Source organism: Culex quinquefasciatus, chromosome 3, assembly GCF_015732765.1.
Source record: "Culex quinquefasciatus strain JHB chromosome 3, VPISU_Cqui_1.0_pri_paternal, whole genome shotgun sequence".
Taxonomy (NCBI): Eukaryota; Metazoa; Arthropoda; class Insecta; order Diptera; family Culicidae; genus Culex; species Culex quinquefasciatus.
In genome coordinates, this window is record NC_051863.1 from 15,094,313 (window position 1) to 15,101,011 (window position 6,699).

The following is a 6,699-nucleotide window of genomic DNA, read 5'->3' on the forward strand; positions in this document are numbered from 1 at the left end:
CTGGTACACATTCAATGAAAATCACACTCCTACTTCTATGAGTCACCATCCACATGTTTTAGCCTTAGGTTTCTGATGGGATCAGACGTATTCAACAACCTAAATAACGTTGTTTCCAAGGTTGTTGACGATAAATTGATGGAGGCTCGATAACGATAATTCTATCGTTATTTTCGGGACGATATCAATAATCTATCGTTATCGTTATTTCGATAATTCTATCGGCGATATCATTTTTAAAATCTTTCTAAAAAAATCGTTGCACTATGGGTATCAAATATTGCAAATTTGAGTATGTACTTTCGAAAAATAATAGTATTTAAGAAAACTCTGATAAGTTGAAAAAGCATACAAAATTTCACTTCGTTGGATAGGCATATTAAAAAATTTGAAAATTTTAGTATATGAAAAAACTCTAATGAAGTGTAAAAGCATACAAAATTTTGCTTCGTTTGAAACCCATATTGCAAATCGTGAAAATTTAAGTATTTTCGAAAAAATACGGTATTTTGTGAAATTGTAGTGTTTCAAAAAACTTTAAAATGAAATGCATCGTTGGATACCCATATAGTAAATTTTGTCAAAATTTAAAAAAAAAACCTAGTGAAGTGAAAAACCATACAAAATTTTGCTTCGTTTGATACGATGATGGTTAAAATTTTGCTGCGCACTAACGAATATGTGTGTGTGAGTTTTTAGTATAAGTTTAACGATTTTTAAATAGTCAAGATATTTGTTTCGATCATGTTTTAAGTTTTGTAAGCTTATTTTTAATTTATTTTGTTTTTATAGTTTTTAAAATTTGTAAAATATTTTTTTATGTTTGTAAATTTTGTAAATTTTATTGAGTTTCAAGTTTTTAAAGTTTTTTTATATAAATTTGTTTATGTTTTAAAAGTTTTTAAAGTATTTGGAATCTCCAAGTACTTGAAATTTATGATTTTTTGTGTATTTTTTCAAGTTTCAAGTTTTAAAAGTTTTCAAATTTTTCAAGTTTTACAAGTTTTTTAAGTTTTTTAGGTTATTCAAGTTTTCATTTTTTTGTTATTTTTTCCGAGTTTTTCAAACTATCAAGTTTTTCGATTTTTTCTGGTTTTTTATGGTTTTCAAGTTTTTTTTAAAGGTTTTTCATGTTTTCATTTTTTTTCCGAGTTTTTCAAATTATCAAGTTTTTCAAGTTTTTCAGGTTTTTTAAGTTTTTCAAGTTTTCAAGTTTTTCAAGTTTTTCATGTTTTTCAAGTTTTCAAGTTTTTCATGTTTTTCAAGTTTTTCTTGTTATTGAAGTTTTTCAAGTTTTTTCAATTTTTTCAAGTTGTTCAAGTTTTTGTAGTTTTTCAAGTTTTTCATGTTTTTCTTCTTCTTGTTTCTTTTTAAAGTTTGCAAGTTTTTCATGTTTTTCAAGTTTTTCAAGTTTTTTCAATTTTTCAAATTTGTCAAGTTTTTTAAGTTTTTTAAGTTTTTCAAGTTTTGTAAGTTTTTCAAGTTTTTTCAATTTTTTCAAATTTGTCAAGTTTTTTAAGTTTTTTAAGTTTTTTAAGTTTTTCAAGTTTTGTAAGTTTTGTAAGTTTTGTAAGTTTTGTAAGTTTTGTAAGTTTTGTAAGATTGGTAAGTTTTGTAAGTTTTGTAAGTTTTGTAAGTTTTGTAAGTTTTGTAAGTTTTGTAAGTTTTGTAAGTTTTGTAAGTTTTGTAAGTTTTGTAAGTTTTGTAAGTTTTGTAAGTTTTGTAAGTTTTGTAAGTTTTGTAAGTTTTGTAAGTTTTGTAAGTTTTGTAAGTTTTGTAAGTTTTGTAAGTTTTGTAAGTTTTGTAAGTTTTGTAAGTTTTGTAAGTTTTGTAAGTTTTGTAAGTTTTGTAAGTTTTGTAAGTTTTGTAAGTTTGTAAGTTTTGTAAGTTTTGTAAGTTTTGTAAGTTTTGTAAGTTTTGTAAGTTTTGTAAGTTTTGTAAGTTTTGTAAGTTTTGTAAGTTTTGTAAGTTTGTAAGTTTTGTAAGTTTTGTAAGTTTTGTAAGTTTTGTAAGTTTTGTAAGTTTTGTAAGTTTTGTAAGTTTTGTAAGTTTTGTAAGTTTTGTAAGTTTTGTAAGTTTTGTAAGTTTTGTAAGTTTTGTAAGTTTTGTAAGTTTTGTAAGTTTTGTAAGTTTTGTAAGTTTTGTAAGTTTTGTAAGTTTTGTAAGTTTTGTAAGTTTTGTAAGTTTTGTAAGTTTTGTAAGTTTTGTAAGTTTTGTAAGTTTTGTAAGTTTTGTAAGTTTTGTAAGTTTTGTAAGTTTTGTAAGTTTTGTAAGTTTTGTAAGTTTTGTAAGTTTTGTAAGTTTTGTAAGTTTTGTAAGTTTTGTAAGTTTTGTAAGTTTTGTAAGTTTTGTAAGTTTTTCAAGTTTTTCAAGTTTTTCAAGTTTTTCAAGTTTTTCAAGTTTTTCAAGTTTTTCAAGTTTTTCAAGTTTTTCAAGTTTTTCAAGTTTTTCAAGTTTTTCAAGTTTTTCAAGTTTTTCAGGGTTTTCAGGGTTTTTAGGTTATTTCAAGTTTTTCAGGTTTTTTAGGTTATTTCAAGTTTTTCAAGTTTTTAAGTTGTTCATGTTCTTTTTTAAATTTTCCAAGATTTTTAAGATTTTTAAGCTTATAATTTTTAGTTTTTGGTTTTTAATTTTCTTAAAGGAGATTTTTCTGAGATTTTAGCACAGATATGATTTATGTTAATGAAAACTTCTACATAAATTTATAACACTTACCTTTTATATTTTCATTGTTAATTAGGTAGCCATTGGACGAGATTGTCACATGTTATCAAAAATCAACAAAAAGCTTTAACTTTCATGCATTTTGTTCCTTACACACTGATTCTTAACCAGGGACTTTTCACATTATTAATTTTCACCACATTTCTTTCCTCCTCAGAGTATCATCAAACATTTATTCCCCTCTTCTTCCTACCGCGACCGACTACGTTGCCGTTTACTCTTCTTGGTTTTCTTCTGCTTGTGCGCATCCCGCCTTCGCGTCTCCTCATCGTCATCGGACGATCCTCGCCGGTGGTTCCGCTCGCGATCCCGTGACCCCCGTTCCCGCTCCCTCGAGTACTCGCGCCGATGCTGTTTGTACTTGTGGGACTTTTTCTTCGTCCCCGACGACGTTCGGGACGGTTTGTGGTGCGATCGGTGGCGGGAATCGTCCTCGCTGGTGGAGCTGTCCCTCCGCCGGTCGTCACGGTCACGATCTTGGCGGGAGTTGCGATCCTCACGGTCACGATCTTCGCGGTGTTGGGACCGGCTGGAGTGCTGCTGGGTCCGATCTTCGCGGGAGGTGACACGCGGGGGAGGACTTTCCTTTTTCAGCTCCCTCTGAAGACGGGGTTCTTCCGAGGTCGCTGTCTTGTCGTTGTCTTGTCTCTTTTTGTACTCCTCGTACTTTTCCTTATCTGTAAAAATTAAAAATGAAAAGCAATTAAAATCTGTTCAACTGATCATTTGACCGACTCCGCAAACTCACTCAACACCTTGCCGTACTGATCAAACTCGGCCCTGGACACCAGCTGGAGCAGGTACTCGTTGACGTAGTCGCGGTTGCCACCGATGGCGAACTTGACCATCACACGGCCCGTGTCTTCGTTGAGGCTTTCCACCTGGAATTCATTGGAAAGAAATTACAACCATTAGTGTGTGGTGGCCGCCGACAGTGAAATTGTCTTAAATTTTCAAAAGATCCAATAAATTAATAATATTAGCATTTGTTTTTTCAATTGAGGGGCATTTTCCAATTTATCAATTAATTTCACATGGGGGAAGAGGTCAAGATTTCCCAAAAAAGTATCCACGATAAACCACGGATGGTTTTAAATAAATCTAAAAAAATCTCGAAATCTAAAAATCACCAAATCAATTTAAATTTAACCTGAATTTAAAAATATCCTAAATTTAAGACCATAAAATCAAAAACCAGTAAAGAGAGAGTAGAGTGTAAAATTAAAATATTCTATTGAATTTAAATTGATTTTATTTTCATTTAGAAATTAATAACCCAAAAAAATAAAAAATTCAATTATGTAAATATTAAAACTCGAAAATTCACTTCCTCAAACATTCTTTAATAAGGCATTATTTGCAACGGCCTAAGGAGATTTTAAAAAAATACACTCAGAACTCGGGTATTCGAAGTCCTAGCCAAAATGTCACTTTGGAAAATTTAGTATGAATGAATTTAAAAATGTTAGAATTTTACGATTTGAGAATTAAAAAAATTTTAGTTTTACAAATTTAACAGATCTGACAAATTTTACAAATTCAACAAATTTAACAAATTTAAGTAATTTAACAAATCTTAATAATTTCAGAAATTTTAGAAAATTACTAAAATTTCCAAATTAAAAAAAATAACAAATCTGACAAATTTCAAAAGCCAACAATTTCAATAAATTTAACAAATTTCAGAAATTTTACAAATTTTAGCAATTTCAGAAAATTTTGAAAATTTAAAATTCAGCAATTTTAAATTATACAAATTTTACAAATCTTACAAATTTTACAAATTTTGTAAATTTTGTAAATTTTACAAATTTTACAAATTTCACAAATTTTATAAATTTTACAAATTTTAAAAATTTTACAAATTTTACAAATTTTAAAAATTTTAAAAATTTTAAAAAATTTACAAATTTTACAAATTTAACAAATTTAACAAATTTAACAAATTTTACAAATTTTACAAATTTTACAAATTTTACAAATTTTACAAATTTTACAAATTTTACAAATTTTACAAATTTTACAAATTTTACAAATTTTACAAATTTTACAAATTTTACAAATTTTACAAATTTTACAAATTTTACAAATTTTACAAATTTTACAAATTTTACAAATTTTACAAATTTTACAAATTTTACAAGTTTACAAATTTTACAAATTTTACAAATTTTACAAATTTTACAAATTTTACAATATTACATAATATGATGAGGAATTTAAGGAATTCAGTTATTTCAACGAATATAACAAAATTAACAAATTCAACAATTTTAACAAATTTAGCGAATATAGGAATATAACGAATATAACGACTTTAACGAATTCAATTAATTTAACGAATTTAACAAATTTAATAAATTTAACAACCCAACCCATTTAAAATGCTAGTCTAGATTTAAAAAAATTCAAAATATTTTTTTCGAAAAGATCGAAAAATTTCACGAATGTTTCATGTATCAACATTGAAAATCGGACCATTAATTGCTGAGATATCGTCATTAGAAAATGGTGGGTTGTTTGGGTGAGACTTTTTCTTTTTCTTTAATCCGCTGTATCTCAGCAACCAGAGGTCCAATCTTCAATGTCTCTTAGACAATTTTATAGAAAATTTTCTGAACTTTTCAAAAAAAATATTTTTAGAAGTGGTCACTCATGGTCACTATTTTTAAAAATTGAAAAACTGCAAATATTTCGCTAAAATCAAACTTTCGGTGGCTATATCTTGAAAGCCCTTAATAAAAAAATCTGTAAAGTACTTTTCGATTGCAAATTCAATTTTTCATTAAAAACTAATGTCAAACTTGTTTTTGCATGAAACTTCGGCTTTTCCAAAAATCACTATTTTTTTTAAAATGCATGACTCGGCGGCAGATTTTTTGACCATGTTTCTTAATGGCTCAAAAGTTGCGGATTTTAGTCCCCTAAAACATATCAAAAAAATCTCGAAAATCAAAAAATACGTATTTTGGGAAATTGAGTTTAATTAAAAAAAAAGTTGATAAAAAAATCTGCAAATTTGTTTTTCCGTGTACCTATTTTTTTCTCAAAAGTCCTCAACAATACCTACAACTTTGCCGAAGACACCAATTTGATCAGAAATTTCACTCAAAAGTTACAGTTGTTTGAATATTTACATACCATTTTTGTATGGACAGCTGCCAAAATTGTATGGAGACATGTATGGGTGAACCAATGACACAAAATAGCATATTTGGTCATAGGGAAGGCCCCCACAAAGTTTGAGTCAAATCAAAAAATACAAAAATAAAAATGGTCGAAATCGGCCGATTTCGTAGAGAGTTGCTCAAATTTTACAAATTTTACAAATCTTACAAATCTCACAAATATTACAAATTTTACATAATATGAGGAAGTTAAGGAATTCAGTTATTTCAACGAATATAACAAAATTAACGAATTCAACAATTTTAACAAATGTAGCGAATATAGCGAATATAACGAATTTAACGACTTTAACGAATTCAATTAATTTAACGAATTTAACAAGTTTAACAAATTTACCGAACCAGCTTAACAAATTTAGCGAATATAACGAATTTGACGAATTTAACGAATTAAAAGAATTTAACGAATTTAAAGAATGTAACGAATTTAACGAATTTTACAAATTTTACCAATTTAACGAATTTGACGAATTCAAAGAATTCAACGAATTTAAAAAAAATAAAAGAAGTGAACGAATTGAAGAAATCTAACGAATTTAACGAATTTAAGGAATTTAACGAATTTAACGAATTTAACGAATTTAACGAATTTAACTAATTTAACGAATTTAACGAATTTAACGAATTTAACGAATTCAACGAATTTAACGAATTTAACGAATTTAACGAATTTAACGAATTTAACGAATTTAACGAATTTAACGAATTTAACGAATTTAACGAATTTAACGAATTTAACGAATTTAACGAATTTAACGAATTTAACGAATTCAACGAATTTAACGAA